The following is a 20,483-nucleotide window of genomic DNA, read 5'->3' as shown; positions in this document are numbered from 1 at the left end:
GAAACTGAAAAAAAAAATTGTTAAATCCCTTCAATAATGGTGTTAGTAATATTTTTATGTCCCCCATGTGCTTCCATTTAGTATCTTAGAATCAGGCATATACACATTTTAAAAGATGTCTATTCAAAATTAATTTTAAGGCTTTGCTGCTCATAAATGCATGTCTTCAGCTTTTCAGAAAACTCAGTTGATCAGAATGATGTGTTTCCTACATGTATCCAGTAGTCAGGATTTTCCTAGATGGATATAGTAAGTGTCATACAAGAGCTCATGAAATTAAAACCAGAGATATTCAACGTAAGACCAGGTATGCTAGGCTGGTGGGACTTTTTCAGGAGCTTGGACTTGATTTCTGGATTTAAAGACTAAGTAAATTAAGAGATTATGTAAATATCAACCAGCACTGAACACAGTGAGAAACAGATCTAAAACGGGGAAGTAATTGCCCATCTAGTCCTCAGGGTGAGTAAAATTATTGTGAAAAGGGATTTTGTACATTTTTATCTCAGCTTGCTCCTGCAAAGGGAGGACAAGCTGGGGAAATGGCTGGGTGTATTTATGAGATTGTTGAAAGGATACATTACACAGAAGATAAACTAGAGAAATTGTATGGTTGTGTTTGCCCATATACAATCAAAAGCTCTGCACAATTGATGTATCCAATAAAATCATGAGGTGCTACACAGACTACATAGACAAAAAAGCAGAGTAAGGGCATTCTGCTTGGAAGATGTCCAGGAGAGAGTACATGAAATAATTTATTGCGTTGCCTAAACCCTGAAATCAGAGATGTCTGAGGGAGAAAAGAAAAAAACACGAGGAAGAAAAATATAAAGGAAACCACTGATAGAAAATCATGAAAGCCAAAGTTCTTGCCCATAAGAGATGGCTGCAACTTTTTGTTCACTGAGCATTCCTATTTCAGAGTGCACAGTGCACAGTGAATATTGGAAAAGTCTACTGATGCCAGATATTATTAAAATAATTCCCTTAACTTAGTAAGTTAAACTCCATTCACTAAAATGAGTGGCTAAAATGCCACTTAATAAATACATGTGGGTTGATGAGTACTTGGTTCTTTTTAGGATTCCTTGCCATAGCATAGAAAATGCAGGCTGTTTAAATTTCGTGAAGCACCACTGCTTTTGTAAAGCAATATTATTCACATATAGATAACATTGAAGAGAAGATGAAATTTATTATTATGCCTAATACAAACTTTCACTGGAGCGTCTTACTTTTTCTAACCAATGCAGTCTTTTTTATTTTCTACTTCATCTGTCAAATGAATGATCTTAAATGACTTACTCTATTGATCCTATTTGTCCCTTTTGGGTAAATTTTCCAGAGGATTGAAATATCCTAAAGGTCTTCTTCACTCTGATTGTTCTATATTCCTTTTGATGTGGTCTCTTCTACCTTTTGCCTCCTTTTATATTTTAGTTTCTTTGTACAAATATTTTTTGAGTATTTCCTGTGTTCAGGCACTGTTCTAGATCATGGGCACACAACAGAGAGAATGCCATTGGAACTCATAACCTATCAGTTAAAACAGACACCCAGCTATACTTGCCTAGGGGTGAAGGTGAGAAGGGCCGAAAACAAAACAAACAAATAAAAACAGGAAATTCCTCCACTCTATCTCAGAGGGCCTCCATTTCCTACACCTCTGACCAGAAAGAAAGGGCTTATTTAGAAACTACTTCTTTCTGTAACCAGCATGCACTTTCAGGCTTCAGACTGTCTTTGATTTCAGGCTTGGAGATAACAGGAAAAAGAACACAAGACCAACACAGAAGGCTCACCACCTGTATGTCGGGACTTTGAGCTTCCCGTCCAGCTGCTAGCATTTGCTGCTAGCACAGCCCACAGCAAATAGCTTCACGCATATTGTCCCAGAGTTTCAGTTGTATTCAGTGGGGAAGTCGGGATCACATGCCCTTATCACATCTTAGTGGGAACTCAAGTCCCCAGTGAGTACAACTTTTGTAGTTCTCCAACAATACATCTCTGGACAAGTCCCTTGAGCAGCATCCAGACATTCCTTCTCCTGCCAAGAGATGTTTACAGTGACATCCCTATACTTCATTCTTGGCAACAGACCTCAGTTTTAGAAGTGGATGAGCTGATCAGTTCTCCTTGGAGTTTCTTTTCTAGAATAATTCAAACTCTAGAACATCCAGAACCTCCGGGCTGGCTCAGACTCAGCTTCGTTCTTAGTGCACCCAGTTCTCCCTGACATGCCCCGTGAGGATGGTGATACTCACCACATGAAGCCCAACCAAGAGGACACCCCAACTCATATTAAGTTGAAAACTACCTTATATCCTATCTCATGGATATATCATAATGTATCCATATATCCAGGCCTGAAGAGATGAGCATGCAGTTATCTCCAGTGCTTGCAGACACCTGGTGTTAAAACGGCTTTGCTGCATTTGACAATTCTGTATACTGCACTGCATAAATGTTCTCATACATGTGTTGAATAAAATCCTAAAAGTGTAATATAATTTTGCACGTTAAAAAAATTAAAGTGTGATGTGTTATTCACTTCCATTTTTTTCAGTTACCCTAAAAATAACATTTTTGAGACTCTATTTTCCAGCACTTTTTTTCTCATTATATCCCTCACCTGCAGCTCTGTTATCATGTATAGAATTGTATTGCAATAGCTTGACTTTATCCATTCTTCTAGAGCAGTGCTGTCCAGTAGTACTCTTTGAAGATGGAAATATATGCTGTATGAGAGCCACTAGCCACATGGCTACCAAACACTTGGGATGTGGCTAGTGTGATAGAGGACCTGAACTTTGAATTTTATTTAATATTAGCTAATTTAACTTTTAAGTGTATTTGGTTCCGCCATACTGGACAGCACAGTTCTACCTCATGAGTCCTTGAGGGAAGCAATTTGATGGTTCTTTTCTTTAAAATCTCTAGCACCTAGGATAGTCAGGACAGGCTAGGGTCTGCCATGGTCACAAATCAACCTCAATGAATGAGTGTTTTAATATTACAAAGTATTATTTTTTGTTTATCATACATGTCCAGTGTGAATTAGTAGGAGCTTTACTTCCCACCATTATTCAAGATCAGGCATGTGAGATCTTCCTGGACCAGGGCTCAAACTCGTGTCCCCTGCATTGCAGGTGAATTGGGAAGATTGATAATTATACATTTGGGGCAGATTGATGAAAATGGTGGATGCTAGGTTAAGAAATTTAAAATATACTTGGAAAACCACCACCAGTGGATGATTTGCTCTGGGTCATCAAATCACCAGATCTTTTAAAAATGTTTTTACATTAAGTTTAATATAAGATTGGAAAGGAGAAGTCGTCTTCTTTTTCCAAGACAGCAAAATAGAATGAATATGGATGAAAATTTAGAAGAAGAAATTTTGAGAGCACCAAAAATGTGGATGTAGAGATACAAAAATATCAATACACAACAATTAACATATTGGCCCTTACAGTATCCCAGGGATCTCTCTGATGAAATATTTAAAATCATTTAAAAATCAAAATGAAGTAACTACGTCTCAGGCATCCAAAATGGAGCCAGTTGGCCATTGTGGATTGTTTCAGACACATTCCTTGAAGCACAGAGAACTTGAATTTTCTCTAAACTGTATCAAACTCAAGGACACAGCCAAACAATGTTTGCTAGCAACTACTAGCAGCAAACTTGTAGTTTCAAAGTTCCTTTCCACTTTGCAACTATGTAATCATTTCAGACCACAATCAATCCTTGCATAACAAATACTCTTCTTGTCAGCTCCAATCCTAATTCTTGGCAATCAATTTACGTAACCTTGTAGGTTTTTTGCCTTTATAAGCCTTCCACATTATGTAGTCCCTCAGAACACAATTCAAATGCTTCTTGTATCTATTTCCTGGCTGCAGTCCCAACAAACCCCAAACAAATGCCTCTTTATTCCAATCAGGTCTCTGTTTCTGAAATGTTGGTTAATAGCTCTAAACACTTTATTGTTTCATTAAACCCACAAGAAACTAAACCCACAAGATGAGGAGAGTAAAGGATTAATAGAGAAGTTAAGAAATTACCAAAAATCATATAGCATATAAGTGGTGATGCCTTTGGTCCGCAAAACAAGAATTATAGAATGCACTGAGAGAATACGACAAAACACACAGGTTTGGAATGAGGCTTTGAGGAACTGTAGAGGATGCTTGAATCGTCACCCTAAGGAATATAATAAGGTGGCAAGCCCTCTTAGATTTACTGAGAGCTATGTCCTGTCACTTCAATTTTCCACCACAAAATCAGTAATTGAGTAAAGAATACTCAACAAAGACAAAAGGAAATACTAAACAAAGACTTAGCTGAGGTAACTATTGTTTTGCTCTATTAGGGCTGATTCTTCTTTGTAGAAATTTCAATGCCCATCTCTCTCTGATTACCTTTTACCCACCTCTTAGGTAATCACCACTCCACAAGAAATCTCCTCAGAGATAACAATGTATCCAGTAAGTAAGTACTTACTTTTGTTGACTATTTGCTCCAACTGGTTGTTATTTTCAGTAGTGTTGAAAAAAAAAGAAAATTGGTGGGGAAGGAAATTGGTTTAGATATAAAGCCATTTGTATCTTACTTGTCAATATTTGGGTTCATCAACTATCTGCTCACCATTGTCATGGATAATTGGAAGTTGATGCTATGCCCTCTATATAAAAGTATATAAATTCTGCTACTTTTAAGATCAAGTATATTTTCACTTTTAATTATCGCTAATATTTATTCATAGCATTATTTATAAAAGGATTTCCAGAGCAAAAAGAAAGCTAGTCAAGGAAAAGATATAGGCCCTTGGTTATACCATTTTGTTGATCTACAAAATCGGTGAGAACTCGGAAGAAAATGTCTCTGGTAGTGGAAACTCACAGAGTTGCACATCAATTATTTGCTGGGTGGCGGTACATTTTTTGGAGAACAAATGACATCTGTAGAAAATCAAATAAGGCAAGGCAACAACTTTGAAAGTGCCACTCTAGTTTTCATCCATTTCCTAATGTCATGTTTTTCAAATTGCATCATGTTCTCAATCCTTCTGCATGTTGTTACTTTGGAAATAGAAAGCAAAAATTAAACTACATTTTGAAATGTTACCTCAATTGAGAAAAGAAGTTGTCATTACCCTTATGGTAAGCATCACTATTAATCAATACATTTGATTTCCTGATGAGCCAGGTACTAAAGATATTTTCAGGGACATTAAATGGTCTTTGCTGCTCCCACAGAGAAAGTGTCCTCACCCATCTTCTGTAGTCTTAACATTGTCCATAAACTTCATAAATGTGTATGCAAATGAAATTGTATATGTGCATTTTTTCCTGGGACAGGGTCTATCATGGTAAGATATTCAGTTTGTAAAATCAGCTAATATTACCTGCTGTCTTTAAACAAAAATTACTTGCTCACTCTTCTATCCCCTTTTCTCCTTTCATAAGCAGCTTAAACCCAAGAGAAATGCTTAGTGGCTGTGAGCAGACTCTTAGGAGAGCCAATAGAAACCCTAGATTAACTAGGCAAGAATTTAAGCTAGATTCCATCATATCTACTTGATATTGGAGAACCTGAGAAATGATCTAACAAGGAGACAGCTATCACAAGAAGACACTGATTTTCATTTCATTGAAAGTTTCATTTGGGACTTGCTTTTAAACAATTCAGGTGCAGAAAAAATAGAAAACACATTCACAGTTCACATATTTTTGTTGGGTGTTATAAGAAAGCAAATCTGGGAAGTGGGAAAGAAAGAAAACTCTGTGTGTGTGTGTGTGTGTGTGTGCGCGCATGTGTGCACGCGTGCATGCGTGTGCACCTGTGTGAAAGAGATACAGTTACAGTGGCTTACTAGGAAACAATGTAGGAGAAATTTTTAAAGAATAATTAATATATATTTATATCTATTTATTGAGATATAATTTACATATAAAATAGTCATTTTTTAAAGGGTACAGTTGTTGAGACTTGACAAATGTGTCTAGTAGTGTAATCAACAGCACAATCAAGATATGGACATTTATTTCCAACACCCCCAAAATTTCTCTGATATCTCTTATCTGCCCATACCTAGATCCTGGCAAAAATGATTAACTCTCTCTCTGGTTTCATAATACTGACTTTTCAAAGTGTCATATGAAGGGAACCATACCATTTCCAGTCCTTTTGTCCATCTTCTGTCACTGTTAACAATTCATCCATGTTGGGCTTGACAACATATGCCTTTACAATTCATCCATGTTGTAGCACATACCATCAAGCCCAAGTTCGTGTGCCCGACACACAGTGAGGCCAAACAGAAACACTGGAGTTTGGAGCAGAGAAAGGTTTATTGCAGGGCCAAGCAAGGAGAATAGGTGGCTCATGCCCCAAAAGCCAGAACTCCCCAGTGGTTCAAAGAAGAGCTTTTATAGGCAAGATTTGGAGGGAGGGCAGCAAGGGTGTGTGACTTTCTTCTGATTGGTTGGTGGTTAGGGTGGTGTTCCAGGAGTCTCCCTCATCAGTGTTCTGGTTCTAACCAGTCTAGGGTCCATGTGCTGTGCTCAACCTGGAGTTACCATCCTCCCCCTGGGTGGGAGCTCCAGCTCCTGCAGAAGAACTCAGGGATATGTATCTGATTGCTATGCACATCCCCTGAGGAGGATCCAGAACCCTGCCCCATTGCAATACTATTGCTTCTTGACTGCTCCTCCTTTGTTTCTGTATTCCCTGACTTCCCTAATTTGTAACTATTTGAATCTGCCTTCTAGAACTCAGGAAAGGTCTAGGAGGCTGAAGACTTATTTCCTACAGAAAAGAAACTGGGGACACAGGAAGGCTTTTGTACCTAGGAGTGCCCCATGGGGTCCTGCTTGGTTTCATTAGCAGTCCATTCCTTTTTATAGCTATTATTCTATTGTATGAATATACCACAATGTGTTTATCTATTTCCCAGTCGATAGACATTTGAGTTGTCTCCAGTTTGGGGCCATTTTGAATACAACTGCTTAAACCACTGAGTACAGGTCTCTTTGTGGATATTTGTTTTCATTTTCTTAGTAAATAAATATCTATGAATAGAATTTCTGGGTCTCCAGTATATGTTTAGCTTTTTAAGAAACTCTCAAACCCTTTCCCAAAATAGTTTTACCATTTTGTATTCCCAATTGCAATGTTTAGTATCCCAATCACTCCACATCCTTCTTAACACTTGGTGTTGTGAGTTTTTTTTTTTTTTAAGCCATTTTAGTGGGTATGCAGTGGTAAATGAATAACTTATTACCATTTTAATTTTTGTTTCCATGTTAAGTAATGATGTTGAACATCTTTACATTATTTATTGACCTATATTATTTGGGGGGAAGAACCTGTTCAAACTTCCTACTCATTTGTTATTTTCTTTTTAATGTTGTGTTATAAGAGGTTTTTTGGGGTTTTTTTTAAATATATATTCCATTTTTTCCCCTTTATCAAATATCTACTTTACAAATATTTTTTCCTAGGCTTTTCAGAAACAAGTTGGAAAAAGAAGAAAGCCAATCAAGGACTCAATGTATTGAATTCCAGGCTTGCTATAGAGCTTTAACAATCAAGAGAGCATGACACTGGTGTAAGGGTAAACAAATAGAAAACTGGAACTAAATAGGAAGCATTATAAATTTTACAATTATAATACAACTTCACATATATCACCTAATTATCTAATTTAACCCTCCATTTTTCTTCTTAAAGCAGAAGTATAATACACATCTTTACATTTCTTCAGCCACCAAACCAATGCAATTTCCATAGATTGTGTTTCAGTGTCTCATAAGATAAATGTTTTTGAGCTTTATTATTTTCCCTTTATTGTTAAACATCCATTTTGCCATAATGTCATTCCTCTTCTGACTTGTTCTACAGACTAACCATAATGTGTTGTTAAGCTTCTGTGGATTTCTTATTCTAAAAGCATCTTTATCTTCAAGACCCTGTCCTGTTTTAACCTAAATTTGAAGTTGTAATTATTTTACAGCCCAAATAATATTACCTTAGGGTTCTAGGTGAAGTCCATTCAAGGCTATCCAACCTTATTCTATACTTGGGAGCAAAAAGTGGGCAGAGCATTCACTGTACCCAGGTAAGCCTAAGAAAATAGCTGTAACAACCTTCCTCTCAAATTTTCCTTGTGGCTAAAGTAATCAAAGAGAGGAATTCAATCTAGAGGGGGGTAAAAAATCAGCCATTAATTTCTTCTTTGAGATTCTTTTTAATTATGCACAAAATCTTGTGTTACAATCCTGGAAATGCCTAAGATCTAACATGAAGCCAACTCTGCTTCCGGCCTTAAGGAAAGCGCCCTGGTTTGTAGGTCCCCCTGCCTCTAGTAAAGACAAAAAGCAATCCTACTTAGTCAATCTTCACTAACTAGGGCTCTGCACTAGAATTTGAGACCAAATCCTTATTATACTCTATACTTAGCTTTGGGGACCCTGTGGGTTAAAGTGAAAGATCAAAGGTGCTATTATGGCATCCCTGTATCCCTAGGTCAAGTATTATTTTAATCTTGCCTGATTTACTCCCAGCATTAATTAATAATCTGATTTATGTGATTTCATGTCTTCCTTTACTCACATACTTCACATGGACAGGTGGTGGCTTAATTTTCCCAGAAATTTAACCACAAATATATTCCTATGTTAACTAACTCCACGTAATCCCCTAACACTGTCTTAATACATATAATATATTATAGCCTCGGGAAATTGAAATAGTGTTTGAGAAGGAACTCTGAGACTTTTGAGTGTGTGGAGGTACTGGCAAATTGTGGGGTCCTCAGTCATGAGTGAGGGCTAAAGCAGCACCTGAAAGGGCAAGGAGAGGAGCTATTTATGGCTTGTCTTTACTGCCTGACTCTAGCCAGAGGCTGAAATAACTACTGCAGAGCAGAATAAAGAAAAAAGAATGCAAAGAATTGAGGACAGTCTCAGAGACCTCTGGGACAACATTAAATGCACCAACATTCCAATTATAGGGGTCCCAGAAGAAGAAGAGAGAAAGAAGGGGACTGAGAAAATATTTGAAGAAATTATAGTTGAAAACTTCCGTAATATGGGAAAGGAAATAGTTAATCAAGTCCAGGAAGCACAGAGAGTCCCATATAGGATAATTCCAATGAGAAACATGCCAAGACACATTAATCAAACTATCAAATATTAAATACAAAGAAAAAATATTAAAAGCAGCTAGGAAAAAACAACTAATAACACACAAGGGAATCCCCATAAGGTTAACAGCTGATATTTCAGCAGAAACTCTGCAAGCCAGAAGGGACTGGCAGGACAGATTTAAACTGATGAAGGAGAAAAACCTACAACTAAGACTACTCTACCCAGCAAGTATCTCATTCAGATTTGACGGAGAAATTAAAAGCTTTACAGACAAGCAGAAGCTAAGAGAATTCAGCACCACCAAACCAGCTTTACAATAAATGCTAAAGGAATTTCTCTAGGTAGGAAACACAAGGAAAAGACCTACAATAACAACCCTTTAAGAAAATGGTAATAGGAGCACATCAATAACTACCTTAAATGTAAATGGATTAAATGCTCCAACCAAAAGACACAGACTGGCTGAATGGATACAAAAACAAGATCCATATATATGCTGTCTAAAAGAGACCCACCTCAGACCTAGGGACACACAGACTGAAAGTCAGGGGATGGAAAAATATATTGCATGCAAATGGAACTCAAAAGAAATCTGGAGTAGCAATTCTCATATCAGACAAAATAGACTTTAAAACAAAGACTATTACAAGAGACAAAGAAGGACACTACATAAAGATAAAGGGATCAATCCAAGAAGAACATATAACAATTGTAAATATTTATGCACCCAACATAGGAGCACCTCAATACATAAGGCAAATACTAACAGCCATAAAAGGAGAAATCGACAGTAACACGGTCATAGTAGGGGAATTTAACATCCCATTTTCACCATTGGACAGATCATCCAAAATGAAAATAAAGAAGGAAACACAAGCATTAGATGATACATTAAACAAGAATTACTTAATTGATATTTATAGGACATTCCATCCAAAAACAACAGAAGACACGTTCTTCTCAAGTGCTCATGGAACATTCACCAGGATAGATCATATCTTGGGTCAGAAATCAAGCCTTGGTAAATTTAAGAAAATTGAAATTGTATCAAGTATCTTTTCTGACCACAGGCTATAAGACTAGATATCAATTACAGGAAAAAAATCTGTAAAAAATACAAACACATGGAGGCTAAACAATACACTACTTAATAACAAAGAGATCACTGAAGAAATCGAAGAGGAAATAAAAAAATACCTAAAAACAAATGACAGTGAAAACATGATGACCCAAAACCTATGGTATGCAGCACAAGCAGTTCTAAGAGGGAAGTTTACAGCAATAAAATCCTACCTTAAGAAACAAGAAATATCTCAAATAAACAGCCTAAACTTACACCTAAAGCAATTAGCGAAAGAAGAACAAAAAAAAAAAAACCCCAAAGTTAGCAGAAGGAAAGAAATCATAAGGATCAGATCAGATATAAATGAAAAAGAAATGAAGAGAACAATACAAAAGATCAATAAAACTAAAAGCTGATTCTTTGAGAAGATAAACAAAATTGATAAGCCATTAGCCAGACTCCTCAAGAAAAAAAGGGAGAAGACTCAAATCAATAAAATTAGAAATGAAAAAGAAGTAACAACTGACACTGCAGAAAAACAACGGATCATGAGAGATTTCTACAAGCAACTATATGCCAATAAAATGGACAACCTGGAAGAAATGGACAAATTCTTAGAAATCCCTAACCTTCTGAGACTGAACCAGGAAGAAATAGAAAATATGAAGAGACCAATCACAAGCACTGAAATTGAAACTGTGATTAAAAATCTTCCAACAGACAAAAGCCCAGGACCAGATGGCTTCACAGGCGAATTCTACCAAACATTTAGAGAAGAGCTAACACTATCCTTCTCAAACTCTTCCAAAATATAGCAGAGGGAGAAACACTCCCAAACTCATCTACAAGGCCACCATCACCCTGATACCCAAACCAGACAAAGATGTCACAAAGAAAGAAAACTACAGGCCAATATCACTGATGAACATAGATGCAAAAATCCTCAACTAAATACTAGCAAACATAATCCAACAGGACATTAAAAGGATCATACACCATGATTAAGTGGGGTTTTTCCCAGGGATGCAAGGCTTCTTCAATATACGCAAATCAATCAATATGATACACCATATTAACAAATTGAAGGAGAAAAACCATATGATCATCTCAATAGATGCAGAAAAAGCTTTTGACAAAATTCAACACCAATTTATGATAAAAATCCTCCAGAAAGTAGGCATAGAGGGAACTTTCCTCAACATAATAAAGGCCATATATGACAAACCCACAGCCAACATCATCGTCAATGGTGAAAAATTGAAACCATTTCCACTTAAATCAGGAACAAGACAAGGTTGCCCACTCTCACCACTGTTATTTAACACAGTTTTGAAAGTTTTAGCCACAGTAATCAGAGAAGAAAAGGAAATAAAAGGAATCCATATTGCAAAAGAAGAAGTAAAGCTGTCACTGTTTGCAGATGACATGATACTATAAATAGAGAATCCTAAAGATGCTACCAGAAAACTACTTGAAATAATCAATGAATTTGGTAAAGTAGCAGGAAACAAAATTAATGCACAGAAATCTCTTGCATTCCTATAAACTAATAATGAAAAATCAGAAAGTGAAATTTAGAAAACCCTCCCATTTACCATTGCAACAAAAAGAATAAAATAACTAGGAATAAACCTACCAAAGGAGACAATAGACCTGTATGCATAAAATTATAAGACAATGATGAAAGAAATTAGAGATGACACAAATAGATGGAGAGATATTCCATGTTCTTGGATTGGAAGAATCGACATTGTGAAAATGACTCTACTACCCAAAGCAATCTACAGATTCAATGCAATCCCTATCAAACTACCACTGGCATTTTTCACAGAATTAGAACAAAAAATTTCACAATTTGTGTGGAAACACAAAATACCCTGAATAGCCAAAGCAATCTTGAGAATTAAAATGGAGCTGGAGGAATCAGGCTCCCTGACTTCAGACTATACTACAAAGCTACAGTAATGAAGACAGTATGGTACTGCCCCAAAAACTGAAATATAGATCAATGGAACAGGATAGAAAGCCCAGAGATAAACCCATGCACATATGGTCACCTTATCTTTGATAAAGGCGGCAAGAATATACAATGGAGAAAAGACAGCCTCTTCAACAAGTGGTGCTGGGAAAAAGGACAGCTACATGTAAAAGAATGAAATTAGAACACTCCCTAACACCAAACACAAAAATAAACTCAAAATGGATTAAAGACCTAAACGTAAGGCCAGACACTATCAAACTCTCAGAGGAAAACATAGGCAGAACACTCTATGACATAAATCACAGCAAGATCCTTTTTAACCCACCTCCTAGAGAAATGGAAATAAAAACAAAAATAAACAAATGGGACCTAATGAAACTTCAAAGCTTTTGCACAGCAAAGGAAACCATAAACAAGACCAAAAGACAACCCTCAGAGTGGGAGAAAATATTTGCAAATGAAGCAACTGACAAAGGATTAATCTCCAAAATTTATAAGCAGCTCATGCAGCTCAATATCAAAAAAAGTAACAACCCTATCCAAAAATGGGCAGAAGACCTAACTAGACATTTCACCAAAGAAGATATACAGATTGCCAACAAACACATAAAAGAATGCTCAACATCATTAATCATTAGAGAAATGCAAATCAAAACTACAGTGAGGTATCACCTCACACCAGTCAGAATGGCCATCATCCAAAAATCTACAAACAATAAATGCTGGAGAGGATGCGGAGAAAAGGGAACCCTCTTGCGCTGTTGGTGGGAATGTAAATTGATACAGCCACTAGGGAGAACAGTATGGAGGTTCCTTAAAAAACTAAAAACAGAACTACCGTGGAGCCCAGCAATCCCACTACTGGCATATACTCTGAGAATACCATAATTCAAAAAGAGTCATGTACCAAAATGTTCATTGCAGCTCTATTTACAATAGCCAGGACATGAAAGCAACCTTAGTGTCCATTGACAGATGAATGGATAAAGAAGATGTGGCACATATATACAATGGAATATTACTCAACCATAAAAAGAAACAAAATTGAGTTATTTGTAGTGAGGTGGATGGACCTAGAGTCTGTCATACAGAGTGAAGTAAGTCAGAAAGAGAAAAACAAATACCGTATGCTAACACATATATATGGAATCTAAAAGAAAAAAAAAAGGTGATGAAGAACCTAGGAGCACAATGGGAATAAAGACACAGACCTACTAGAGAATGGACTTGAGGATACGGGGAAGGGGAAGGGGAAGCTGGTACAAAGTGAGAGAGTGGCATGGACATATATATACTACCAAACATAAAATAGATAGCTAGTGGGAAGTAGCTGCATAACACAGGGAGATGAGTTTGGTGCTTTGTGACCACTTAGAGGTGTGGGATAGGGAGGGTGGGAGGGAGGAAGATGCAAGAGGGAAGAGGTATGGGGACATATGTATATGTATAACTGATTCACTTTGTTATAAAGCAGAAACTAACACACCATTGTAAAGGAATTATACTCCAATAAAGATGTTTAAAAAAAATTAAAATAAAAAACTTAATGGATGATTAAGTGGAAGATAAAATACTTCTAAATAAGTTCACCTGGGCATATTTTACTTTTAGGGACATAAGGGGCCTTTATTTAAATTAATTTCTCAGTTAATCAATACTATTATCATATTTTCAACCCAATTTGACTAAGAATCAGAGTTTAAAAGTGTCCCTTACATACCCTTTTCTGATATTTACTTGATCTATGAATTTTGAGCTCATTTCAATAGATTGAGTAAAGTGTTTCCCTAAAGCAAGCTCTGTATCAATGGTTTGTAGGTCCCCCCCCCGCAACTCTACCTTTACCTCCCACCCCATCCATCACCCGTACCAAAATATTATTTTATCAGGCAGGAGTGAGCATCTGTGGAGTTTGTGCCAATGAACTGCAATGATAATCCCTTGGATCCCTCAAAAACCTGTGGATATTAGCCTTTTCCCAGTTGATCAGATAATGCTCTTAATGTGAGGCAATATTATAGAGGTTAACAAGAAAACAAATCATAAGCATACACACAAAAAGAATATTTATAAAACTATTAATTCCAATGCAAATTAATAACATAGAACCTTGTACTAAGATACTAAATCCTTCTCAAATCACGTATAAACAATGCCTTTGCTTTCTTCGTCGTACTCATTTCTTTTTTTTGTTTTGTTTTGGCGGTATGCGGGCCTCTCACTGTTGTGGCCTCTCCCGTTGCGGAGCACAGGCTCTGGACGCACAGGCTCAGCGGCCGTGGCTCACGGGCCCAGCCGCTCCGCGGCCTGTGGGATCTTCCCGGACCGGGGCACGAACCCACATCCCCTGCATCAGCAGGCGGACTCTCAACCACTGCGCCACCAGGGAAGCCCCATCGTACTCATTTCTTAAATGCTGTATGACTTAACTCACTTCCGAGGTTTTTCTTTTTAATGGTGCATTTGCCTGATTAGAGATTTTTTATAAGCCTCCTTTCATACTTCATGTACCTACACAGTAATGAGGATTACAATATCCATGGCAAAAACTAAATTTCTTATGTTGAATTACAAATAAATATATTTGGGATAAGCTTTAAAATTGAATTAATCAGAAATTTGTGACCTATGTCCACAGAACAGAAACAATAATATAATGATAGGTTACTGTAGCTCACTACAACTTGAATAATCAATATTTTTTATTTATCATAGTGGATTTCTGCTTAATATTAAATGAAAAATACCACTAGCCTTCATAATAAGATGGTATTTCAAGTAAGAATACATCATACACTATGGTCTGAAACAGTTATTGAAACATCTTGAGTCCAGTTGAGAATGATGCACAGATGGCTAAAATGAGCAGGCAAATTTGTAAAGCATTAATGTAGGTCACGAAATGATGAATTTTTCTCACTCTTAATGTAGAAAAGCTTATAATTATTTTAGTTAGTATAGAATTCAAAATATCATCGCTATAGACCTTGACTTGTTCATATCCACTTATCTTTTACTTCAAATTTTTTTCATTTAGGTCAATGAGGAGTTTTCTTTTTTCCCTACAGAAGGTATTGCTTGTATTATAAGCCAGGTCAATGGAACAAAAAAAGGTAAAAGACAGGTAATTGTCATGTCAAATAAAAAAAATTTAAATGAAAAATATTTTGGGATGGATTATTGTACATTTTTTATTCAGTGACCTTCCATATCTCATATCATATATGACATTGTCATAAGTAAAAGTACTGACCATCTACTCAGAGCTTGCTTTCTGGTTACTTGCAAGTTCAGTTAAATTCCAAAGGATGACAGAATATTCTTCATTAAATAATACTCTTCAAGATAGATATCATGTCTAAGCAAATGTGCATTTGAAAATGCTGTAGTGCTAATGATTTTTTTGAGAATGAGTAATTATGTGTCACCATTTTGGCCAGAAAGATAATTTTGCTTTCTACTTCTGGGCTGAATGCTAAGGTACTGATTCATATCAGCTTATTAAATTCCACAGAAGAAAATGTACCTTGCATTTTCAGAGAGAGGAAGTTTCCTATCTTCAAATGAGACTTCATGCTTCCCTTTCAAATTAGCTTTTAACTTACGGTTCTGCTAAAGTTTTCTTAATAAAATTCATTTAATTTTTCACTTTTTTTCTACTTTGTAAATTATTTTTCATGGAGATTTCCTGAAAGGCATCAAAAGATTGAATATAAGGCAGTATATACTAACAAAATCAGCTTGTTTCTCTGGTAGTGATGTGTATGTATGTGTGTGTGTTGTGTGTGTGTAGCTCTGCATCATTTTTAACTGGTATTTGCCAAAAGTTATAAAAATATTTACCTGTCAGTCACAAATCCAACTAAGATGTAAATTATCCTTATTCCAATTGGTAGGTGGTTTTGAAAAATAAAGAAATATAGCAAACTTTTCTTCAAATAAATTAATAAAACAACATCATGTGAGGCATTTTAGGTGAATAACACACAAATCAAAATACCAATAACTTATTTTATAAAATGATATATTTAAAGTTAGGATACATTCTTGGAAAGAACCACTAATACTACAAAAATGAAATAATTAAACAAGGTAACAAAGAAACCAAAAAATAGCAATCTAATGTTGCCTGAATGCCCAAGAGTGGGTGATTATCAGCTTATACACTCTGGATATTTGCTATGGTCTAGTGGATTGCTAGGAGGCTATTCTCTTTGTCATTTCCAACAAAGAATAAATTCTACAGACAGTGTCATCAATATCACTACTAAAAAATTCCCCTATCAGCCATCTGATCTTGTTGCTATTCCTACTGCAATTTAACTTTTATGCTTCATTACATTATTTATAAAATGAACACACATTGTTTAACCTTTGGAGAAAGGAACTATGTCATTTTCAAGTTAGTGATAGCTCCAAGGGGGAATGTAATAAATATACTTCGAACTTGAGAAAGATAAACTATAAAAGTTGAGACTACAGATGGGTGTAGACTAAGACCCTAAAGAGGAACATCAAACTATTGGAATGAAAGTAGTTAAAGAATGAACTGAGGGTATATGCCCAGTAGTGGGATTGCTGGGTCATATGGTAGTTCTATTTTGAGGTGTTTTTTTTTTTGCGGTACGCTGGCCTCTCACTGTTGTGGCCTCTCCCATTGCGGAGCACAGGCTCCGGAGGCACAGGCTCAGCGGCCATGGCTCATGGGCCCAGGCGCTCCGCGGCATGTGGGATCTTCCCGGACCGGGGCACGAACCCGTGTCACCTGCATCGGCAGGCGGACTCTCAACCACTGCACCACCAGGGAAGCCCCTATTTTTAGTTTTTTAAGAAACCTCCATACTGTTCTCCATAGTGGCTGTATCAATTTACATTCTCACCAACAGTGCAGGAGGGTTCCCTTTTCACCACACCCTTTCCAGCATTTATTGTTTCTAGATTTTTTGATAATGGCCATTCCGACCAGTGTGAGGTGATACCTCATTGTAGTTTTGATCTGTATTTCTCTAATAATTAGTGATGTTGAGCATCTTTTCATGTGTCTCTTGGCCATCTGTATGTCTTCTTTGGTGAAATGTCTATTCAGGTCTTCCATGAATTATACTCCAATAAAGATTTATTTAAAAAAGAATATCTTTTTACAATATAGAATTAATATATAATTAAAGTCTATTAATCATTAAAAAAGAAAAAGAATGAACTGAAAGCTCCTTTTGAAACCATGCAACTCAGATTGGGACTTGAACCCATGGTGTTTTAACTGAGATCCCACACCTAGTCTTAGGACTTAATGAAGCTCAGGTTCTTGATGTCTCATCACAGGAAGAATTCAGTGAGTGACAAAGTGATAGGTAAGAAGTGGATTTATTTAGAGAGAAACACACTCCACAGACTGAGTGTGGGCCATCTCGGAAGGTGAGAAAGGCACCAGGGTATGGAGTTGTCAGTTTTCATAAGGGTAGGTAATTTCATAGGCTAATGAGTGGGAAGGATATTCCAGCTAATTTGGGTAAGGGGTGGGGATTCCCAGTAATTGGGCCACCGCCCACCTTTCGATCTTTGATAGTGGGCCTCAGAACTGTCATGGTGCTGGTGAGTGTGTCACTTGGCTTGCTGATGTGTTACAGTGAGCATCTACTGAGGCTCACGGTCTAGTGAAAGTCAACTCATTGGCCATCTAGGACCTATTTGGTTCTAATCAGTTTGTCATGTCCTTGGGCTATGTCATTCTTCTAAAGGTTGTGCCCTGTCCCCTTCCTTCCTGTTTCACTTTGAGCTCAGATTTTAAAGATATATTTTTTAAAATGAGATAAGGACAAATAAGCAAAGCTGGAAGGTAAATACTATTAAAAAAAAGGAAGGCTGAATTGAAGAATAATCTACAGTATTAAATATTGCTTAAAACCAGGAGGCAGATTAGCCTACTGGTGAAATGCATGAATTCTGGAGTTGACTGCTTGGGTTGGCATCTTTACCTTTTGCTACTTAGTCTTAAACAAATAAGCAAACTCTCTGAGTCTAGTTTGCTGATCTTCAAATCAGGGGCAATACTAGGACTTTCCTTTGGTTTTATTGCGAAGAAGATAGAAGTAAATACAGTCTGGCAAACAATGCACAATATATGTTACTACTATTGAAGAAAAATACTTTAAATTTTTTTTTGGTAGTTGTAGCTGGGTTAATTATACCAAAGAAAAATTGCGCCAGACAACTTAAATAGGTAAGGAAGATATTATTCAAGGCTGTTGCAATAGGAGAAAGAGATTCACTTTAACTCCCATGAAACAAAAGGCAGAGAGTGTTTTATGCTGGGCTGAACAAGTGGAAAAATGCTAGCCTATATTAGCAGGGAGTTTGGTCAAAGTGATTAAGTCGATGTGTTTGCTAATTGGTGCTTACTGAAGTTATGTTCCTGCTTTGGAGATTGGAAGACAGGGGTACTATCTTTCTTGATGATTACATTTCAAAGGAATGGCTCCCAGGTCCTTAAAAAAGACATTCCTGGGTTGTAAAAGATTTTACAAGCCTCCAAGGAGTCTTGGAAAAGATTTACATCTCAAAGGGGCAGAGAAAGATTTACAGTTGCAAGTTTTCTAATGTAAAAGCTCTAAGAAAAGGGAGGTCAGGGGTCCTTTGTCAGGAAGAAACCTCTCTTAAATTTAGTGGAGGCTAGAATAGTAAAGCCATCTTGGCCAATGGGAACTAATGATCTAATAATAACTAAAGTACCACTTTTTAACTCCTAATCTGTACCTTTTTCTTTCTCAGGAATAAGGACATACTGCCATTCAGTCTGAGGAAACATTCAGATAGAGTTGAATCCCAAGATGTATACAGGATTCTAGGTTTGCTCCTAGATGTTCTAAATGAAGTTTAAATTTTCTTGTTTGGAGAAATTAAATCCCAAAGCACTGGAAAAAATTTGCATGAGAAGTTACTACCACTAACCACAATATTTTCATAATCTTGTGGAATATGAAGATTAGAGATGAAAAAATAGAGCCACACTTTTCAGGAAGGTAGAGACGTTAGATGCAAGGTTTGTAATATTTAGCCAGGTATATATGTAACTGATATTTAACCAGGGAAATATTCAAGGATTAATTTTCTAACAGTGTTGTGTGTGTACTCAGAATGGAGATAACTGGCAAACCCTAGGAGCCAGCTCATAAACTGACTATTGCAAATACTTACGTGGGTAAAAGCTGGTAGATGAGGGGAATTATTCAGGGGTCTCAAACTCTAATACTTTAAGGGGTCAGATCAGAAACATAATTTTGTGAAGCAATAAGTGTAAATCAATAAGGAGTACAGAGGCCTATGGAAGGTGGAGAGTACAGTCTCTCCTAAAGTCATTGAATTTCTATTTTCTTTAAACACTTTGAAGTCCAAACATTATACATCTACTATGAATTCCACCTCTGTCTGTGGGTTTGTTGTCCCTGGTTATAATCTGGATTTTGTCATGAATTTTACCAATGTCTACTGAAGTATCATGTGGACATTAATGGAGAAATTTAAATTTGGAATAAAGTTAGAAGAATACAGACTGGTGGAATACTGCCTCCAAAAGATTATGAAATAATGTATTTATATTAAGTAGTAAAAGATATCTGATAGTATATCAAAAAGTGCTTGTTCTTAATCATTTAGAAGATACAGTTTATGAAGGAACAGCAAACAATTTGGATTGGACAAAAATGATCATATCAAGTTTGAATATGGAATAAACCTAAAAAGAAATGTAATATGGATAAATATGGAGTTCTGAAACTAGGTCTAAAAATAAACTGACAAGCAAAAAATTGAAAGTACAATTTGACTGTATGGAAAACAAACAAAGAACCAGGATTTGTCATTGCTTGTGAGCTTAATAAGAGTCAATTGTATAGAACCATTGTCTCAAATTTGTCATTCCTATACTTCATTACAAAATAATATTTTAAGAAAATATGAAGTGATAGACCTGCTCCACCTCTGTGCTGGGCAAAGTTTGGATTCATGTTCAGCAAGTAACAGAGAAACACAGGAAGAAGAGTTACGAAAGTGGTGAAGGAACCTAAATTCCTGTAATATGAGAGCCCACTGAATAAACATAGGATGCTTAACCATGACAATAAAAGGATTATGAAATACTGATCTTGAAATATGTAAAGATTTCATGTGCAACAAATATAGGCTTATTCTGTGTTACTCTGTAAAACAAACATTCAAAGATGGGGGAGATCTACACAACAATAACAAGGAATCAGTTTTATCAACAGAAGCCTTTACGAATCCA

At 36.4% G+C, this 20,483-nt stretch overlaps 2 long non-coding RNA genes across 4 annotated transcripts in view; one reads left to right on the top strand and one right to left on the bottom strand.

Annotated features, from left to right (window-relative positions):
* LOC307194016 overlaps window positions 1-11,194 on the top strand; it is a 572,538-nt gene extending 561,344 nt beyond the window's left edge. For 2 of the 3 annotated variants that reach the window (XR_013830481.1, XR_013830483.1), the window contains one exon: window positions 4,446-11,194. This is a non-coding gene — a long non-coding RNA (uncharacterized lncRNA). The remainder of the gene's footprint in view (window positions 1-4,445) is intronic. The other variant, XR_013830482.1, reaches the window with a different exon arrangement.
* Window positions 1-20,483, bottom strand: part of LOC307194017 — a 278,895-nt gene that overhangs the window by 7,604 nt on the left and 250,808 nt on the right. The gene's annotated exons all lie outside the window — the stretch shown is intronic.

The sequence above is a fragment of the Stenella coeruleoalba genome (assembly GCF_951394435.1).
Source record: "Stenella coeruleoalba genome assembly, chromosome: 11".
Classification (NCBI taxonomy): Eukaryota; Metazoa; Chordata; class Mammalia; order Artiodactyla; family Delphinidae; genus Stenella; species Stenella coeruleoalba.
The sequence above is the reverse complement of the archived record's forward strand: the minus strand, read 5'-3'. Positions and strand labels throughout refer to the sequence as shown.